Source organism: Sorex araneus, chromosome X (genome assembly GCF_027595985.1).
Source record: "Sorex araneus isolate mSorAra2 chromosome X, mSorAra2.pri, whole genome shotgun sequence".
NCBI classification, from domain to species: Eukaryota; Metazoa; Chordata; class Mammalia; order Eulipotyphla; family Soricidae; genus Sorex; species Sorex araneus.
This window is the reverse complement of record NC_073313.1, coordinates 367,748,434-367,769,434: the sequence shown is the minus strand read 5'-3', so window position 1 is coordinate 367,769,434 and position 21,001 is coordinate 367,748,434. Positions and strand designations below refer to the sequence as shown.

At 60.6% G+C, this 21,001-nt stretch overlaps 1 protein-coding gene across 1 annotated transcript in view; it reads right to left on the bottom strand.

The window, feature by feature from the left end:
• LTBP1 (latent transforming growth factor beta binding protein 1) overlaps window positions 1–21,001 on the bottom strand; it is a 259,047-nt gene that overhangs the window by 140,396 nt on the left and 97,650 nt on the right. The window lies entirely within an intron of this gene.

Below are 21,001 nucleotides of genomic sequence, written 5' to 3'. Positions count from 1 at the left end.
TCCGCCCAAGAGACCCTAAAAACGACCGTGGCGAAGGCAGTCGGGGACAATCCAGCCACCTCCGTCACTCACGGACACGAAGACACGGATGTGACTGGCCACTCGGCTCTCCCACTTGCACCCTTGGAGCGGTGGTGCAGGGGTGGGGCGTGGCCTTGCACGCGGCCGTCCAGCGTTGGCTCCTCAGCCCCCACTATGGGCCAGGAGTGGTCCCCGAGAGCAGAGCCAGGAGAGTTGTGCTTGAAAACTGCCCACAACCAAGTCTCAGTGGCCCCACTAACGTGCTCAGAGCCCCCCAGCCCCAGACACACGCCTGCCACGGCTGGAACCCAGGGGCGGAATCTCGCCGGCAAGGTGAAACGGGAGAGAAGCTCCAACGGCAGGAGGCTGTGTGGGGAAGAGGAGGAACAGGGGCAACGACCAACGGGCCCTTAGATAGAGCTCGTGGGGTAAGACTGAGGCTCGTGTGTCTCCCTCAGCCAGTGAGAGCAAGGCGCGGGCTGGCCGGGAGCCTGAGCAGGGCCTGGGCCAGGCTCCCAATAAAGTCCTCACTGCCACAAAGCAGGGGCGGGGGTGGGGCCAGGCCAGGTGGCAGTCACCGGCTTTGCGACATGTAACTTCCCAACCCGTGCACCCCTGCTCCAGGTCAGGAGCCAATGGGGCGTCTCCCTGACTTGCCCGGAGCCTGGCGGCCACGCCCACAAACTACCATATAAACCCATCACGGCCACGGATCCAGAGACACAAATAAACCTCGCAAGAGAGACACAAGCTGCAGACGTGCTTCGGATCCCAAAGTGGTCTCCAGCTGAAAGGTTCCCTACTGAAATGTTCAGAGTCCCCGGAGCACGCGGCCACATTCACGGCTGCGTGAGGTTTTACACGCTGCTCTACATCTACAGAGGTACCAAGAGTAGCCCACCACACTTGACGGGGTTTTCAGGTAGAAGACAGCCATCTCAACGCAAAAATAAATAAACAAATATTAGCGCACAAGGGTCAACATGCAACAGCACGTTAGTAATCGCTTATACAAGGGCTCCATGGATCTAGGGCGACAACAATCTTCACACCTTTTCTTTTTTTTGGGGGGGGGTCACACCCGGCGATGCACAGGGATTACTCCTGGCTCATGCACTCAGGAATTACTCCTGGTGATTCACACCTTTTCTTTTTAAGAAACCCTTTGGGATCATTTTTAATGCCTAATTCATAACAAGCAGTACAAAGTAAATTATTTAGGACCTGCTTTGGGGACAGGCAGGGCATGGGGGTGGGAAAATTCGGAATAATGGTAGTGGGAAGGTGCTAGGGTGGTGGGACTGGTATTGGAATAGTGAGCTAAGTTATAAAAATGAAATAGAATTGGGAGAAAAATGATAATAATTAAAGAACCAGGGCTTTCTTTTCTTTCACCCCCTCGTGCAATCAGCTGGGTCAGGCTTGCCGAGAGCTCCAGGGCACTGTTCCTCGAGCTCCTTCATGTTCTCTTGGTGTTATGTGTCCTGAGCTTTCGCAACGGCGGGTTTTTAAGGAGCTGCTGAATCTGAATCTGTCGCTCAGAACGCCCACAGCCCGCAGCCCACAGCCCGCAGCCCGCAGCCCACAGCCCGCTGACCCCAGAGCAGTTAGAGCTCAAGGCTGGGCCAAGCACCACCGGGAAAAACTGTCCCGTCATGGAAGAGCAAGTGGAAGTCAAGGAAAGGGTCCTGGTGGCTCCCGCAAAGTCGCAGTAGTGGGGAGGTCGCGTCTAGAGACCCCGTCAGCCAGCTGCCTGTGTTGCGTTATCTCTCTCTCTCTCTCTCTCTCTCTCTCTCTCTCTCTCTCTCTCTCTCTCTCTCTCTCTCTCTCCTTCTGGGCTCTGGATACGGCAGGAGAAGGCATCGATGATCACATCATCCTAACACACTCCTCCCCCAGCCGTGAGACACTCCATGAATCCTGGCACAAATCCCTTGGGCAAGGGATTTCCCATTTCTCTGACTCATGTACCTTCACTTGAGGTCAACACGGAGGCCTGAACTGTTTCCAGGTCACAGGGCTGTCCTGCGGCTGAAGGCCGCTGGCCGCTACATCACGATGAGGGGGTCATGGGAGCAGAACGGGGGATCCTCTAGGAGCAGGTTGACCATGAGTCAGGTCATGTGACCCGACTGCATCCACTACCTGTGGCCCCTCTACTGCTGAGCCCACAGGGGGGACGGCTGGGGAGGCCTCAGAGACAACACCTGGGCCACAGTGCTCACCCTGCATGCAGCCAGCCCCAGCTTAAAGCCCTGGTTCTCCTGAGCTCGGAGCCAGGAGGGGGTCCACGCCGTCAGGTATGCCCCTCACCAAACCCCCAAAAAGCTGATTCATTAGAAACTCCAGGAGTAGAACGTTCATACATCAAACTGACACCTGCCTGGCTCAAACTGGGTTTTATTTATTTGGGGATATTTCTACCATTACAACGGGTTCAACATGGTGACTCCGGACTTAGAATCCTGCACTAAGACCCTCCTCACCACGGTTCACAGCTTCGACTTCCCTTGTAGCCTCCTTAACCCTGTATTTACCAGAGTCTCGCTGTTGTGAGATTTTATTTATTTTATTTATTTATTTATTTATTTATTTATTTATTTATTTATTTTTGCTTTTTGGGTCACACTCAGCGATGCACAGGGGTGACTCCTGGCTCTGCACTCAGGAATTACCCCTGGCGGTGCTCAGGGGACCCTATGGGATGCTGGGAATCAAACCCGGGTCGGCCGCGTGCAAGGCAAACGCCCTCCCCGCTGTGCTATCGCTCCAGCCCTGCTGTGAGATTTTAAGACATTTGTCACGCCAATGAAACTATCTGTGTACGTTTCCTGTTCTCCCCAGCCGGCCCGGGCGGCACACGCCCATCGCAGCCTCTTTCCCGCCGAGAAGTGTGCCGGGCTCCACAACGGGACTGCAAAGGCACTGATGAACGTCCTCTCGCGGGGAAGCTCTGGGGACTCGGCCCCTGTGGAGCTCCTGCCCGCTGCAGGAACAAGGGCCTGAACCCCTCGGGTCTCAGAGCCGGCTCTCCTCACCCCACCCTGGCGTGCAGCTGCCGTGCCGACTCTTCAGCGGAGCCGTGAGAGGAGGGCTGGCGGGGGAGAGGGCACAGCCGGGAGACACTCGCCGTGTGCCAAGCTGACCTGGTGCCCATCGGCAGCACCACACAGGGTGCCCCGAGCTCCCGGGCGGGGCCTCAGAGGGCAGAGCCGGGAGTCAGCCTGAACAGTCGGGTCTGCCGAGCCCCCCACCAAGAAGAGCAGTCTCGGGGGCTGGAGCGATAGCACAGCGGGGAGGGCGTTTGCCTTGCACTCGGCCGACCCGGGTTCAAATCCCAGCATCCCATAGGGTCCCCTGAGCACCGCCAGGGGTAATTCCTGAGTGCAGAGCCAGGAGTGACCCCTGAGCACCGCCAGGTGTGACCCAAAACCATAAAAAAAAAAAAAAGCAGTCCCGGTTGCAAACCTTACACAGCTCACCCCTATCTTTCTTCTTTCTGTCAGCCGGGTGGAAGCTCCTCACGCCCTCGCAGCAGGGGCTGCCGGGGGCTGCCGGCCCGCCCTTCACAAGGGCACCCTCCAGGCCGGCCCTTCTCAGCCAGGGCCCCTGGCACTCTCGGGCGTCACCGCAGAGGACTAGGGGCCAGCCTGAGGGGGAGGGGCGCCGGGGGGAACAGGGTCGAAGGGTGCCACGTCGGGGGAAGGCGGAGGAACGTGCCCCCAGCCAAGCACACCCACCCCCCTCAGAGACTCAGGCTCAGGCCAGCCCTGCGCCCCCACGGTCCCCTTCATTCCTATCACGCCCGCCCCGAGTGTGTGCATGCCCCCTCTCTGCCCAGCCTCATGCCAGCCCCGTCTCTCAGCGCAGGGCCCCGGGCCACCGGGCGGGGGCGTTCCCGGAGGAAGACCCCTGGTCTCTGGGCACCTGTCTAGCGCCCGAGCTGGGACACGTGTGGTCACTTGACAGGCAGGAAATGAAGGGTCAGCTTCTCTTCAGGCCCATGTTCTCCCTTGCTTGACCCTATGTTTTCTTTCTTTCTTTCTTTCTTTCTTTCTTTCTTTCTTTCTTTCTTTCTTTCTTTCTTTCTTTCTTTCTTTCTTTCTTTCTTTCTTTCTTTCTTAGTTACTGAATCACCATGAGATACAGTTACAAGCTATCGTGTTTGAGTTTCAGTCATACAACGCTCGAACACCCAGCCCTGCACCAGTGCACGTCACCAATGTCCCCAGCATCCCCCTCCCCCATCCCAGCCCTGCCCCTGCCTCCATGGCTGACAGTCTCCCCCATACTCTCTCTCTCCTTTTGGGCATTACGGTGTGCAATACAGATACTGAGAGGCCATCACGTCTGGTCCTTGATCTACTTTCAGCACACATCTCCCGTCCCTATGTTTTTTTGCTTGTTTATTTCCACTCTGGAGAAGCCTCTCTTCACTCTCGGACACACCCTTCCCCCCCGCCTCTCTCTCCCCACATCTTTCTAAATAAGCTTCAATTAAAACTTTCTCTCTTCACAAAGAGAAAGAAAACAAGAAAGAGTTTTGAGAGCTAATAAAGAATGAACAAATGAAATATTTTATGTAATATACCACTTTTTTTGAGTTTCCCTCCCCGCCCCGAGCAGAGCCCCAGCAGTTGAAAACCTCCGGAACCCAGCCACAGCCATGCTCGAGGCCACTCTCCACACATTCGGACAAGTCTCACACATGAAGGAACCGGCAGAAGAACCCAGATGTGTGGGACCTGGGGCTGAGATCTCCAAGGCTGCTCAGATTGGGACTGGGCCTCTTCCACCCAGATTCCCCATTTCCAGTAGCTAGGCAGTCACACCCAGAAACTGCCCCGGCGCCGTGTAATCCCATCAACAGCCAACATCCAGAGACTACAAGACCAAGCTCGAGATGCGGCCGCACAACATCTGATAGCCTAGTGCTCCCTCTTGGAGAACCTGGCAAGCTACCGAGAGTTCACTGCCCACACAGGAGAGCCTGGCAAGTTCCCCGTGGCGTGGCGTATTCATATGCCAAATACAGTAACAATGATGGGTCTCATTCCCCTGACCCTGAAGAGCCTCTAATGCGGCATGTTGGGAAGGACGAGTAAAAGAGAGGCTGCTAAAATCTCAGGGCTAGGAGGAACAGAGACGTTCATCCATTCATGAATGAGTTACTGGGCCCACTCGAGCAAATCATTGATCAACAGGATGACAGTATGTACATACTTCTTGGAGAGCCCAGCAAGCTACCGAGAGTATCTTGCCTGCACGGGCAGAGCCTGGCAAGCTACCCGTGGTGTATTCAATATGCCAAAAACAGTAACGATAGGTCTCATTCCCCTGACCCTGCAAGAGCCTCCAATCGTTGGGAAAGAAGAGTAAGGAGAGGCTGCTAAAATCTCAGGGCTGGGAGGAATAGAGACGTTACTGGTGCCCACTCGAGTAAATGGACGAACAACGGGATGATAGTGATACAGCAATATAACTTTAAGTTGGAAAGCCAGTGTGAATGCCAAGCTCTAGCGGTCTCCAGCTCTTCTGCGATCTCTAAATGCTTTCTCATCTGACTCGAAGCTGACCATCAATATTATACCCGTGAGAGGCCTTGAGTCCTTCCAAATGACCCACCTGAATATTCCCAAAAACGACACTTTGTGTTTTTTATTTTTCTGCACTCAGCTTTGATCAGTTTACGTAACGTACAAGTAAGTGGCCTAATCTTCTACTAGAAACACCCCTTGGACACCAAAGGAGAGGAGCCCTGTGGGATGGACTCTTTGGTGACCATTCGGCCTGCGGTGCATGGTCTTCGGGTCTCTGTTAAGGACAGGGGGGAGCTGGCTCGGTGGGCAAGTCAGTGAGTCCGGTGGCGGCGGCTGACAGCACCTCCCCCCAGGCTGCTGGGAGAACACCCCGAGTCCAACGCTGACGCCATTGGGAGCCACGAGCTCATCCCTGCCGAGACGAGCCAAGACGTCGCCTTCGATGACAAGCTCAGGTCAGTAAAATAGGCCCCTCCATTCCTCGGGGCTCCACATATTCGCCAAACCTGGAACATTCCATTAAATCAGGACAGTCTGTATCAAGACTGACTTCCTGGAGATAATTCCTTCTAATCCGCAGGACGGGCCCGGGGTCTGTTTCTAATTAACTCTCTGGAGAGGCAGCTCAGACCCGGGCCCTGAGGACTCGTGAAACAACCAAGTGGCTCCGCTGACGCTCCGTTACCTCAATGGAACCCCCCAAGGTCTAGATGCCGTGCGGGATAAGAGACATGGGGGGAGGAGAAAAGGGAAACGACCCTGATTAATCAGAATGAGGAAAATGGCCCAAACGTCCCGGCCATTTTCCTAAATGAACCCAGGGTCGTCAGAGAGACTCCGGGGGCCCAGGGAGACCAGGGCAGCCCACTGTGCCGTGTTCTTTCCTCCTTTCCCTATCCCTTTCTCCTTTCCCTACCCCTTTCTCCTTTCCCTATCCCTTTCTCCTTTCCCTACCCCTTTCTCCTTTCCCTACCCCTTTCTCCTTTCCCTACCCCTTTCTCCTTTCCCTATCCCTTTCTCCTTTCCCTATCCCTTTCTCCTTTCCCTATCCCTTTCTCCTTTCCCTATCCCTTTCTCCTTTCCCTACCCCTTTCTCCTTTCCCTACCCCTTTCTCCTTTCCCTATCCCTTTCTCCTTTCCCTATCCCTTTCTCCTTTCCCTATCCCTTTCTCCTTTCCCTATCCCTTTCTCCTTTCCCTATCCCTTTCTCCTTTCCCTATCCCTTTCTCCTTTCCCTATCCCTTTCTCCTTTCCTTCCCCTGGGTCCGCCAGAGGGAAGGAAACTATCGCAGGTGCTTTCACTCGCCAGCACAGAGACCAGACAATGATTTACTCCCTGCTACAAACTGCCGCGTTGTCACCAACTGTGACCATTTCTCCGTCACACGGACATTGCCACAAAGCGGCCCGGGCCGGCTCCCCGTGAAGGGGGAAGGCTGAGGGCGGACGCGGTGCGGGCAGATACGGGAGAGCGCGGGGCTGTGTGTCGGCTTCCGGAGCCAGGCTGCCCGCAGAGCTGTCTCCCTCAGCCCCGGGGCAGAGGAGGCCTGGTCCCCGTTAGGCCTGCGGGGAGGGGCTGGGCCGGCTCCTTTTCCCACGCCGTCCACAGCAAGGCATTTTCCCGAGTTTACTCCTGAAACTCTATTTCTTTCCTTTCTGGGCCTGAGAGATTAAAAAAGCTTTATCATCATCTACATTGTCTTATTGAAAACGCTTTTATTAGGCAAGAGGCCCAAATAATAATAATAATAATAATAATAGTAATGATAATAATAATAATAGTGGGGCTGGAGTGATTGCACAGCAGGTAGGGCATTTGCCTTGCACACACCCAACCTGGGTTCGATTCCCAGCATCCCATATGGTCCCCTGAGCACCGCCAGGGGTGATTCCTGAGTGAAGAGCGAGGAGTAACCCCTGAACATTGCCAGGTGTGACCCAAAAAGCAAAAAAAAAAAAAGATAATGATAATAATAATAATAGTAATGATAATAATAATAATGGCGACAACAATGATAATAGTAATGCTTCCCACGTGCAATAAAATCACCTTCCTCTAGAGTTTTGTTCCTTTTGGGGAGGGAAAGCCGGGCCCTGGGGCGGGGCTCGTGTTGGGCCCGTAGCTCACCACCCCACAGGGTGCAGCTCAGGCAGCCGGTCTGTCTCCTGGGCGAAAGCACAGCCGGGCGGGGGGAGGCGCCCCCTCAGCTGTGCCCCGCCAGGCCCCACCCCACCACCCGCTCAGCCTGCAGTGCTCTCCGAGGGGCCACCAGGGCTGCCTGCGGTGCCCGCACACACGTGGGCCAGTGCGCGTGCCGGCAGAGCCCACTCGAGGCTGCCCTGCCGTGCCCGCTGGCGGCCACGCTGGCCGGGGGCCCTTCTCTCGGCCAGTCAGGCCCGCGACAGGCGTCCTGAGCCTCCCGAGTGTGTCCACGGCTGTTTCCAGTTCCCCTGACACGCCCAGTGGGTCTTCCCAGGGCCGAGAAACCACCCTGCTCTGTGCGCGGAGCTGGGTGGTCACCCCACAGGACGTGGGGGGGGCCGTGTCACGGAACTGACGGTGAGAATGGAAGCGCCCCTCCGGCCCTCCGCAAGAAGGTCCGGGGACGTCCAGGTCCACTGAGAAAAAAGAAACGGAAGGCCCGTTTTTCCTGCACCCCACTCCGGCAGCTCGGTACTTGGATGCACCTAGAGAATCCTGCTCCCTCTCCCCTCCCCCCACCAGCCCCCACCTGCAAAGAGGACCCCCCCATACCCACATCCGGCCTCTGGAACATCTAAGAAGCATCCCAGAAATAACAGCAGTTTGGAGGAACCTGCACGGGGCCGCCGAGCCCCAAGTCAAACTCTGCAGCTTCTCACGGGCACACATGGGCTCTCTCCGGGCCCAGTGCCCCGTTGGCGGGGGTCCCGAGACGCACCCCGCGCTCAGGACGGAGGGTCCAGCCACGCCGCTCTTCCCGCGACAGGCAGCTGCCTCCCTGGTGCCGGGTCCCTCCCGCCGCCGCGGTCACACGCCTCAGTTTGTCTCCCCGCGGAATATTCTGAGGCCCGGAAAGAGTAAAAAGGCAGGAAGGAACACAGAGCTCGCAAGGATGGGACCCCGAGTCGGATCCCAGCGTCACCTGACCACACCCCCAGCACCAACCAGGCCCACCACGTCCCCCAAACCAGGCCCCTAAAAAGCTTCTATCCAGGATACTTGAACGTCATACTTTGTATTCTTGGGAACCTTTCCCCCAGCCTGGAATTCTCCAGCCAAGAGCATCACTTCCTCTCCCAAAGCTCTCCACTCCTTCGCTCCTCCCGTCAGTTCTCGCAGGCCCTGGTGTGACTGACAACGGTCCTTGTCACCCGCTAGACGGTCTTCAAACTTGCTGCAAAATTCAACTCACTTCTCACTTTCCCTGTTCTCCTTTAGAAGGGAAAGAGCGGGGCCGGAGCGATAGCACAGCGGGGAGGGCGTTTGCCTTGCACACGGCTGACCTGGGTTCAATCCCCGGCATCCCATATGGTCCCCCAAGCACTGCCAGGAGTAATTCCTGAGTGCAAAGCCAGGAGTAACTCCTGAGCATCGCTGGGTGTGACCCAAAAAGCAAAAAAAATAAAAAATAAATAAAAGGGAAAGAACCATCACCCAGGCACTGTGATTTCCTGGCCCCTTTTCTGAATCCCAAATTTGTGCCCCAGGAGGAGGCAGCCAGCACAGATGGACACACTTCCAGCTCATTCCGAATCCCCTGGAGTGATTTATTAGCCCGTCCAGCTGCGAGCGGGCTGAGCAGGAGCCAGGACGAGCAGAGACGGGCTCATCAGTGCCTGTGTCATCAATAAGGTCGGGATCAGGGAGCGGCCCGAGGACGAAGGCGAGACTCCCGCTTCCCCGGGGGGCCGTAAAACAGTCCCGAGTTCCTACGATGAAAATGGAAAGTTGGGATTTTCCAAGTAGCTGGCAGGTAGGGAGGATCACGATGCCCCGGTCAGGATTCCTAAACAGACGAGAAAGAATATTCTCCGGAGCTTGTTTCCAGGTGGAGCTGGTCACGGGCTCGCTGGCCTGGTCCGAACCTCCTGACACGCAGGAGAACACGGGCCCCCTGCCACAGGACGCTGCGCGCCTGGCCGAGAGGCCGCCCGCTCAACGCCTCAGCCGCGGGGTCCAGAGAGAACCTTCCCGGCGGCTCTCCAGACTGGAGCCGGCCACACTCTGGAATGATCTAGAGTCGTCACGTGTGCTAAAAGTGACACGACCATTGTGTCTCCACAGGGCCTCTGGGAGGAAGCCCAGGACCACCCGCGAGCTGGCCCACTGCCTCCACACACCTCCAGTCTCCGAGTCACGGAAGAGGCACAGGAGACTCGGGGCACAGTGCTGAAGGGAGCACGGGGGGCGGGAGAGATGACCCGGACGGGAACCCCAAGATTCAAGGTTCCTAGGCACAGTCGTCGGGTTTTTGTCAAGTGCCCTCTGAATGCTCTGAGGAACGCGAACTGAGGTGCAAGGACCACAGGCTCAGTCAGGCATGGCTCTGCGTGTCGCCGTCCGATGCAAAAGGCGACGTGGAGACGTCCACGGAGACACTTGACAAAAAACGACCACAGTGGAAACGCAAGAGGAGCCCCAAGCCAGGCAGAACCTTGCCACCAGCCGTGGCCACGAGGCCATCACACGCGCCATCTGTCTGGGCTGAGGCATGGAACGACAAGCGGGCAGAGACCAGGTGGGTTCTGCATGTGCCTTGCAGACCCCGGGCTCCAGTTTGATCCCAAGCCCTGGACAGTGCTCCTGGAGCACTGCCAGTGGTCACTCCTGAGCAGAGCCTGGAATAGCCCCTGAGCATGGTCCCAGACCCCAATCGATCAATCACCAAATCAGTCAATGAGAAGTGGGCCCGTGATGGTGGCTCGCGGGCAATCCACATTCTCTCCCAGGCAAGACCCACGTGTGGCCCCAAATCTGGGCCTCCCGCAGAAAGCTCCGGCACCCTCGCAGGGGTTCTCTCTGGAGCGACTCTGCAGAAACCGTGCCACAGAGAATGAATCCCCCTGACCTCAGACACCGTCTTCACACCTCCGGATGAAGTAAGCAGGAGGGGGCGCCTGCATGTTTCACACTCAGATACTGGGGGTCCACCCCAGTGCCACTGAGCCCCAAAGCACTGCCGGGACAGACCCCAGGGCATGGAGCCTGAGTAGCCCCAGCACCAATGGGTGTGGTGCAAAACAAACCAAAGACGGGAAGGGAGGAGAGGAGGGGGAAAGCAAGAGGGAGGGGAGAGGGGGAAGGAAGAGGGGAGGGAAGAAGGCAAGGCAGGGGAGGAGAGGGGAGGGGTGGAAAAGAGGATGGAGAGGAGAGGGGAAGGGGGACTGAGATGAAGGGAGAGAGGGGGAGGGGAGGGGAGGGGAGGGAGAAGGAGGGGAGGGGAGAGGGAAGGAGGGGAGGGGAGGGGAAGGGAGGGGAGCGGAGGGGAGGGGAGGGGAGGGGAGAGGAGGGGAGGGGAGTCCTGCGGAGACCAGGGGGAAGCACAGCGGAAGCGCAGACACTCCTTGGCCTCGGAGAGCCCACACTGGCCCGGCACCTCTTAGGAGACCTCCCCCTGGGGAGATGTGGGGACATGAGAGGCCAGAGGCAGCGTGGGCAGGGCTGCTGTGAGACAAGACATGGGCACAAGGACACAGGGGCACAAAGGTGGGTATGCAGACACACACGTGACACAAGGCACACATGAACATACATGGACACACATACATACAAAGACATGCAGACACACGTGGACACAAGGCACATATGGACACACGCATACACACAAGGACATGCAGACACGTGGACACAAGGCATATGTGGATATACGCAATACACACAACAGCATGCAGACACACGTGGACACAAGGCACACATGGACATATATATATACACACAAGGACATGCAGACGCACACAGACACAAGGCACACATGGATATATGTATATATACATGAGGACATGCAGACACACATGTGGACACACAACAGACACATGCATATGCACAAGAACATGCAGACATATATGTGGACACATGACACACAGAGACATGCATATATACAAGGACATGCAGCACACATGTGGACACACAACAGACACATGCCTACAGACCAGGACATACAGCCACAACTGTGGAACAGGACACAAACAAACACATGCACATACACAAGAACATGCACATACACAAGGACATGCAGACACACATGTGGACACAGGACACACATGTGGACACATGCATACATACAAGGACATGTAGACACTGGTGGACAAGATATGCATGTGGACACATGCGCACACAAGGACATACAGACATACATATGGACACAGGACATGCATGCGGACACATGCAGACACACAAGAACATGCAGACACGAATGTGGACACATGACACACACAGAGACACTCACGCTCACACAAGGACAGGCAGGTACATGGGTGGACACAGGACGCACACGCAAGCAGTGCTGAGGGCTGTTCCCTGAGCCCCCGCCAGGGAGGCACTGACCAAATGCCGGCCGTTTCCCGGACACACCCTCGAGACTCACGGGTGGGCTCTGACGGCCCCAGGAGGGTCCGAGCACACGGGCGATGCCTGAAGCCCAGTCTCAGCCATGATGCCCCATGGTCCACCCTGTAGGGCTCGGGTCACCTCCGTGTGCGTGCCCAGACACGTCACCCATGCCCAGAGCCGGCGGCGAACATGAGCCTCAGCTCTCCTGCCCTGCAGCAGGGGCTCGGCCAGGCCAGATAGAGGCCGGGGGGAGGGGGGAAGGGCCGGAGGGGCCCAAGCTGCCCCCAGCTGGGAGACGCCTGCTGATGGTGGCGGGGGAGACGGGAGGGAAGCCGGGGGCGCGGGCAGCAGGAGCTGAAGCCTTGCCAGCCCCCGGTGGCACCCCACTGAATGTCACTCGGACCCTGATCAGTGGGACTTCTCACGGTACGGGCCGGGCGACAGGCTCCGGGCACCGGAAGTGGGCGTCCACGCACGCCTCCTCCCCTGCCGGCGCTGCCAGCAGCACATCTCGCCCAGGAGCTGCGCGGCCTCGGTGGGCCCAGGGTATTCCAGGGGCACCGTAAGAATCACACACACGGCCCGTGGCGGGGAGCGAGGGGGGGCACACGGGAGGAGCGAGGCGGAAGGCCCCAGCGGGGAAAGGAGGAGACCGCATGGGAGTCGATGCTGTTTCCACGCAGACAACCTGGCTCCGTCCCCGGGCCCCAGGCCCTGCCTGCCGACATCTCCGAGGACAGCCCCAAGGGGCACCTGAAAGGCCAACACCAAACCCGCGACACTCCCGAAGCCGTGAACGTGCTCGACACAGCGACGCGGGGGCCGCGCGGTGAGCCACGCGGGGGCGGCACATGCGAGCGGAGGGAAGACGGATGTCGGGGGCAAACGCTGGTCCCGGCCGAGACCTCAAACACACGCCCGACCCCCGACCCCCGACTCCTGCTCGCCCTGCGCCCTGCAGACCCCGGGCAGGATCTCCGCTGGGCTCCCCGCAAAGCTGACGGCAAGAGCCCACGAGCACCCGCCTCGCTTCCCCGGGCACGGAGCCGGGCTGCCATGTCTGCCGTGGGGCTGCGTGGGTGGGTCGGGCCACGCCGCCTGCCCTGGGCACTCCGGGGCAGACCACCAGGGGGTTTTCCTGGGATCGTGCCGTGGGACATCCTGAGGGCAGGAGGCGGGTGGAGCGGTTGAAACGCAGAGGCAAGAAGGGGGTACTGAGTCCAGCACCACGCATGGCAGGAACGCCATCCCAGAGGCCCCTGGCCGGGTGAGCCGTCTCGGTTCCGACAGGTACGGGCAGAAGGGGGAGGAGAGCAAAAGGGTGGACATACTGTCCCAGGGTGCGGCCCCCGGGGTTCCCACATGAGGCCCAGAGGCAGCACCAGGCCTTCATGGAGGAGAACCGAGTAGCCCTCGGCTGCTCCACGGGCGTCCCGCACCCAGGCCCGGGAGTTGGCAGGAGACACAGCGTCTCGGGCTCACACAGAAGGCGGGGCTGACCCACACACAGCTCCAGGCCGACCCTCCCCCAACGCCGGCTCTTTCCGAGCGCTCGCACCCGGGGGACACCAGAAGTTCTGGTCCAGGTGGGGACTTGGACGTGAGCCGGGATTCTGGACCCTGGAAGGGACCCGGGTCTGAGAAGCCCTGACCGGGGTGGGGAGGAGGAAGCAGGTGTGGCCTCGTGGCCCACACACACCCCACACGCGGACGGTGTCCCCAAGGCCGGTCCACCACTCTCCCTAGCACAGTATTCGCGAAACCACAGCCGGCCTCCAGCAAAGCAGACCCCAGGTGACACTTTTCTCTTCGATAGAGGAGACAGAGGATAATCGGACAAAAGGCCCAGCCGGGGGGTCCAACCAGGCCCACCAGCCGCCCACCTGGGAGCTGCCAGCTGGGCCCGCACGCCGGGGGCTTTTCTGTGTGAACCAAGAGGGAAGGAACCAACTCCCCCATCACCCCCTCCAGGGGAAGTTTCCGGAGTCTCTGCTGGGACGTGTGCACTGAGCTGGATTCCATCAGCACCAGGCTGCAGCCGGGACTGCTCCAGGGACCCAGATACTACACCTCGGCCCCCGTGCGGGTCCAAACGCCACTCCCAGCCCGATTTCTAGCACAGACGGACGGGTCGCTTGGCTGCCCCCTGGGGTCCCTCGAGCCCGCATTTCTGAGCGTTCCTTTTGCCAAAGCTGGGAAGGCTCCCTCCGAGCGTCCGGTAAGAAAAAGCAAGTCCTGGGGCAGAGATTGCAAACCTGACGGAGGCTGAAGCAGGGGAGCGTGGCGGCCGCGGGAACCCGGCGTCAGGAAGGAGGCCTTGACCAAATAAGGGCAGGACTTCTGCCGCCTGCATTTCAAGGGCGAGGGGCGCACCACGGGCAACTGTGTCTATCAGCTCGGCGGACGCTGAACGCAGAGACCCGCCCGGACACCTCGGGGCCGTGCGTGCAGGCTGACCCCTCACCTTCCCCGAAATCCTGGTTTCGGGGCACGATCAGGAAGACTCAGCTGCTTCTCATTACCCCCTGTGTACACCCCATAAAACAACTGGCTCGCGGTGCTCTCCATACCCCCCCAACAGCCGGCGGGCCTCGTAAATCACCCCTTCCTCAGAAAGCAGCCACGCAGGGGCTCAGGCTGACTTGTCTAAACAGGATCTTCCTGTGGAAGGCTCCGGCTCTCTGGAATTTCAAAGAAAGGCGCCGTCTTCTTTTTCTCACGGGTAGAGGCTGCCGCATCCACTTTCCCTGCCGCCACCCCGGGAGGTGGAGGCGAACCGGGCTGAGCTGTTTGCACCCCGACAGTTCAGAAAGCCGCGAACACCCAGCACTAGCTTGTGCTGAGTCGGGTGGGCTGCAGAGCCGGGGCTCGGGGGGAGGAACCGCCCTTGGCTGCACCAGCTCCGAATCCCCCGGCAGCCGAGCCCAGGGCCCTGGGAACTCCCGCAGGAGCCAGCGCTCGGGAGCTCGGAGCCAGGACGGAGAGTACCCGGTACCCAGGCTCACGGCTCCAGTGAAGACCAGGCCGGCGAGGGCGTGATGACAGCGGCCCGGCAGGGGGCCCCGGAAGGCCCCCGGCTCTGCTTCTCTGCGCCAGAGCTCCAGGGAGCAGGCAGGCCCCGTCTCCCCCCACCGTTGGCTGACCCGGCCCTTTCCAGGCAACCAACATGAGGGTGATTGCGGTGTAGCCGCCCTCAAAACCATGTTCACGCCAGGCGGGATGGGCGTGCCCAGGGGGGCTGAGCAGAGGGTCCGGAAAGACACAGTTCTGGTCTCCACAGGGAAGGACAGAGAGTGACCTCCATGTCCCAGGCCCACTTGTCGGTTCAGCGTTTCTCACTCGGCGTCAATCAGACCCGACCCTCTCCCGCGAGCCCGGCGTGGGGTCTCCTTGCCCTTCCCCCAGGCTGGCGCTAAGGGGGCAGTGACGGGCCAGTGACCCAGAGCGCAGAGGATCAGGGCCGCCGCTGGCGACGTCCATGGCCTCCGGCGATGGCTTGTCCTCCTGGCCAGCGTCTGTGGCCCCCACACCTGTCAGGGCCCCGCTCGCAGGCTCGGCGCCACACAGGGCCGGGGGGGCAGCAGGGGCGGCCCCTGCCCCACACCCCGGGGGTCTAAGACAGGACCACGCGGGCAGAAGGCCCTCGGCGTGCCCCCACCTGCGAGAGGGGGGGGCTGGCATCCTCGGGTGTGTCCCCATGTCCACCCAAGGGCGACCCCAGACACCGCCCGTGGCTTCCGAGCGTGGCCGGGCTCGCTCCTGAGTACCCAGACGGGACGGACCCTGCGCACGCCCGGCTGTGCGTCCCTGTCCCCAGACAGACAGACGAGGCTGCACGTGACAATTAAGTGGCGGCAATACTCACGCAGGGGAAGCCGGAGCTCTGACCTGGGCCAGCAGGCGGAAGCCAGCCAGGACAAGGCAAAGGCTCCGGGCCGGACAGACAGTGCTCGGAGCCCCCTCCCCTCCCCCTGCCCCCCTCCCCCTCCCCTCCCCTACCTCCCTCCCTCCCGGTCCTCACCACAGACAGAAAGTGGGAGGGAAACCTATCATCTTCTCCCCATCGCTCAGGGAGGCCTGAGCAGGCCCAGCCTGCACCTCCCCGGGTGCCCGGGGGTGCCGGGAAAGCTGGGGCACGTGGCAGGTGTGCACCCTGGGGGGTGCAGGGAGGTCAGCGGGCCAGTGCCTGAGCTGGGCCCCGGCTGGGGGAGAGGAGGGGAGAGAAGGCAGCTGGGGGAGGGGTCTGCGCGGGGCCTGGGCGGGCAGCGGGGAGGAAGCACATTTGTCGGTGCTAGAAACGGAAGGCGCGGGCTGGGGAGATAGAGCAGGGGGAAGGCGAGTTTCCTGGCCCTGGGACAGCGCGCGCCAAGGGCTGGGGGCCGGGCCCCACCCTCGCGGGGGGCCGTCACCTTCCCAGAACAGAGGGGCACGGCCCCGGGGCACGAGCCGCAGCTCCCGTGTGCTGCCCTGCCCAGATGCACTGACACGGCCGCGGGGAGGCCGGGCAGCACCGGGACACACAGGGGCAGCGAGGGCCGCCCCCAGGGGGTCCGAGTCGGGAGAACAGGCCTGGCACCGGGGGCAGGCGGGCGGGGGCCCCTCTGGGAGCCCCCAGGACCCCACAGCTTGCAGCCCTGGGGACCACCGTGCCCCAGAGCTCGGCCTGGCGGCAGGGGTGAGGGAGGCACAGCTGGGCCTCAGGGAGGCCCCAGCACCAGGCTCTGGGACCCCCGATCTGCTACAGGCGTCTGGAAAGGCCGTGCATCCCTGGGGCACCTGGGGCACCCCCACTCCCGAGAGCGGCTGCAGAGCGGCCCAGAGCCTGCCCCAACCCATCACACCCTCCCCGCCCCCCTCGCACCCCACGGGCCCAGGAAGACCCCCCATCACACGTGCACACAGCACACATATCACGTGCATACACGCGTGCACCACACGTTAAGTATATGCAATACGTGAACACACCACATATGTACACAAGCAGCATATGCACACACATGCGAGATGTGTGCACAACACACATGCCACATGTGCACGCTTATGTCATACATGTGCACACCACAGGCCATATACATGATTCCACATACAGCACACAGGGGCACACACATGCGCACACCACATATGCACATACAACACAGCGTGCATACACACTGCAGACGTGTGCGAGCCACATGCATGCAGGCACAAACACACACACAAGCATGAGAAACATGAGCATGGCACGCATGCATTCACATACACTGCGTTCCATGTGCTACCATCCCATGCACACACCCCACAGTGCACACATCACGCGAGTGAGCACGCGCCATGCACACCGTCAGGAGTGATCCCTGAACACGGGGTGGGGAGGGGGTGAGAGGGGAACACGCCCCCCCCCTTCCACCAGGAAAACTCTGCAGCACTGGACAGGCCCCTGAGTGCACCAGGAGCAAACCTAAACCCAGAGCCAGGGGCAGCCCGTGGGCACCCTGAGGTGGGGCCCAAGGGACCCAGCGACTGTCCCGGGCTCTCTCGGGGGTCTCTGGTGTGGCACGGGCAGGGCAGAGAGCTGAGGCCGAGGGGCACCGCAGGTCAGCCGAGTCCCGTCCTGCAACTACTCGGACTCCGAAAGCTCGTCTGGACGCAGGAACTGGGTCCCCCCACACCTGGCTCTCCCCGAGGCTCCCCAGGAAGCCCCTTGGGAGTGGTGGGGACCCACTGCAGTGACGACGGTCAGGCTGCCGGCCACGCGGGGAGCGTGTTTCGGTGCAAGGGGAAGGCGGAGAGCAGAGCAGAGAGGCAGGACCCGGCCCGCCCCGGGAAGTCAGTCGGGCCGGGGAGGAGAGTGGAGGGGAGAGTCCGCCTTGCACGGGGAGGCCCAGGGTCCGATCTCGGCCACCACGGGTGCCTCCCCCCAGCACTGACCCACCCAGCCCCTCGGCTGAGCAGTGCTGGGAGGGACCCCACATGCCCTGAGAACTTCTTGGCGCTCTACCCAGCTCCCCACCAAAGGAAAAGGAAGTCGTGAATAAAATGGGGGGGTCTGCCGTAGAGGAGACTCCCCGGGCGCCTGCCCCACCCTCGCAGGGCCTCTGTGCACGGAAGGACGCGTCCGTTCGAGACTCTCGAGCACTTCCTCCGAGCAGCAGCTCCGGCCAGGCCTCACGGGGGCCAGACCTAGTGGTGTTCGGGGGCTCCGGCGGCCAGACTAGTGGGGCTCGGGAAGGGGGTGACACGGCGTGCCAGAATCTGCACCCCAGCCTGTGCTCGGCCCTCCGAGACATCTCCCTGCCGCGTTCTCCCAGCCGCCCTTCAGACTCGTGCTCCTGTGCGTTCAAGGGCACGGCCTGAACAGCTCAGAAAGGCCGCCGCACTGTTCACCAGAGCCAGAGTCTGGAACCAGCCCAAACAGAGGAGCCAGAGAAAGAAACCCTGGCACGTCCAAGCAGGGGAATACTACGCAGCCACCAAGAAAGATGAAGTCATGGAATCTGCTTATAAATGAATGGACATGCAGAGTACTCTGCCAGTGAATGAGTCCGAAGGACAGGGGCTGATGTAGAAGGACTGCACTCACTGGGGGAATGTGGAAAACGCAGTGCGAGACTAACACCCAAGGGCAGTGGGCACAAGGGCCAGGAGGATCGGTCCATGGTAGAAAGCCTGCCTGCCACAAGTGGGGTGGGGGGCGGGGGGCGGGGGCGGGGGGCCGGGGGCAGAGGGGTGCAAGAGAAGGGACCGCCATGACAATGAGAGTTGGGAATGGTTTCTCTGGGTAGGAGCCAAGTGCTGAAAGGAGGTAAAGGGATATGCATGAAAACCTTTCAGTGCCTGTCTTGCAAACCATCACACTCGGGGGGGGGGGGAGAGGGAGAGAGAGAGAGAGAGGGAGAGAGAAAGGGAGAGAAAGAGAGGAGAGAGAGAGGGAGAGAGAGAGGAAGAGAGAGAGAGGGAAGGAGGGAGAGGGGGGGAAGGAGGGAGAGAGGAGGGGAGAGAGAGGGAGGGGAAGAGAGAAAGAGAGGGAGAGAGAAAGAGAGAAGGAGGGAGAGAGAGAGGGAGAGAGAGAGAGAGGGGAAGAGAGGGGGGGAAAGAAAGAGGAGAGAGGGAGAGAGGGAGAGAGAGAGGGGGAGAGAGGGAAGGAGGGAAAGAGAGGGGGAGAGAGAGAGGGAGGGGGAGAGAGGGGGGAAAAGAAAGAGGAGAGAGGAGAGGGAGAGAAGGAAAGAGAGAGGGGGGGGAGAGAGAGGGAAGGAGGGAGAGAGAGGGGGAGAGAGAGAAGGGGAGAGAGAGTTAAAGTTTCCGCCACAGACGCAGGCTGTAGGGGTGGGGGGAAACGGGGCCATTGGTAGTGGGAGCCGTGCCCTGGAGAAGGACGGGTGCGGGTACACTGTACGACTGGAACCCAGTCATGAGCAACTTTTTGTGTACCTCATGGTGATTCAATAAAAAACCAACAAATAATTTGTTCTTTAAGTTGCTGCTTCTCCCCAGACCAGAGAGAAGCACCGGGGGCCGAGGGGCGGGGCAAAGGCACTCACAGCCCCCCGCCCCCCCCCCCGAGGGAGCAGAATTTGCCTCGGCCCCCACTGAGCCCTCCCTTGTCACCTGCGGTCACCTGCCCTGCGCGGATGAGCACCAGGCTGGAGGGGACGGAGCCAGGGCACACGGGGACCGCAGGAGGCCAGGACTCGAACCCAGGAGTGCTGGTCTCACGACGCTTCTATCGTTGGCTTTGTTCTGTTTTTGTTCCTGGGCCATACCCGGACGGAGTGAGTCTCCATGCCTGAGCACCCCCAGGTGTGGCCCAAAGGCCCCCACCCCCGAAGAGCCCCTTCCTCAAAGCCCCTTAATCCAAGAGTGCGTCTTGTTCCATTAGACACTATCAGGGCTTTCGCACGGGTCCGTGGCCGTCTGGGCGGGAGACAGGGGCGGCCACCCGTGATGCTCAGGGGTTCCTCCTGGCCCTGCGCTCAGGTACAACTCTTGGTGGCTGCTTGGGGGGACCCTGTGGGATGCTGGGAATCGAACCCGGGTTGGCCCCGTGCCAGGCAAACGCCCTCTCCCCTGTGCTACCTGGCCCTGGCCCCACAGTGGCTCATTCTATCGTCCCGTCTGGCCCACCCACGACACCCAGCCCCTGCGGCAACGGGAGAGGCCCCCAGAGCAGGCGGGCGCATGAGGAGACGATTCCGGTGAAGGCCCTCCCTTGCGGCCACCACAGACGGCAAACGCATCACCCGGCTCCTGCCGCATGCCCTCTCCCCCACCCACCAAACCCACACGGCCCGTGCAAAAGCCCTGATGATGTCTGCGGAACAAAACGTATCCTTCAGTGAAGGGGCTCTAAGTAAGGGGCTTCTCGGGCGGGGCATGCTTGCGCCACACCTGGGGGGGCTCGGGGACAGGCTCACTCCCGGGGGGGGCTCAGGGATTCAAGGATGGACTCACTCCTGGGGGGGCTCAGGGACAGACTCACTCCCGGGGGGGTTTGGGGACGGGCTCACTCCCGGGGGGGCTCAGGGACAGACTCACTCCTGGGGGGGCTCAGGGACTCAGGGACGGACTCACTCTTGGGGGGGCTCGGGGACGGACTCACTCCCGGGGGGGCTCAGGGACAGACTCACTCCTGGGGAGGCTCGGGGGCTCGGGGATGGACTCACTGCCGGGGGGCTCGGGGACCGTACGGGGCACAGGGCTGGATCCCAGGTCGGCCGCGGGCAGGGCGGAGCCTTCCAGGCTCTCCTGTGGCTCCCCCGGGAGCCCCCCGGCTTCCCTGTTTTCTCCTGCCTCCTTGGACCGGGAAGCTGTGGTCTAGGGGCCTGAGGCACGGCCAGCCCCGAGGGTTTCTAGAACATTCACACATTCCGGGCCGTGTTGGCTGGCTCACACGGCAAAGCTCACACGCAGAATGACAGATGTGTAAGCGAGG